The sequence below is a fragment of the Penaeus monodon genome, chromosome 19, assembly GCF_015228065.2.
Source record: "Penaeus monodon isolate SGIC_2016 chromosome 19, NSTDA_Pmon_1, whole genome shotgun sequence".
NCBI classification, from domain to species: domain Eukaryota; kingdom Metazoa; phylum Arthropoda; class Malacostraca; order Decapoda; family Penaeidae; genus Penaeus; species Penaeus monodon.
In genome coordinates this window covers 47434865-47435084 of record NC_051404.1, presented here as the reverse complement: position 1 = coordinate 47435084, position 220 = coordinate 47434865, and the positions used below count along the sequence as shown (strand labels likewise).

At 39.1% G+C, this 220-nt stretch overlaps 1 protein-coding gene across 1 annotated transcript in view; it reads right to left on the bottom strand.

The window, feature by feature from the left end:
* LOC119585269 overlaps nt 1–220 on the bottom strand; it is a gene marked incomplete in the record, with an annotated part of 28795 nt that overhangs the window by 4498 nt on the left and 24077 nt on the right.

Below are 220 nucleotides of genomic sequence, written 5' to 3'. Positions count from 1 at the left end.
CACACATACAGTACATACAGTATACACTCAGAGTTGCTGTACCCACTCTCATGAAAGTGTATTTTCCTTTCCTATTCCACATGAACTGTTGCATTATGTGAGGATTAACACCAGTTTGCTATGTAATATTGCATCTGAAATTCTTACTTGCTGCATTCTATCACATTCCTACAGTATCATGTGACAAAGACAGACACCACTGTTGTCCAGGAAAACCCAG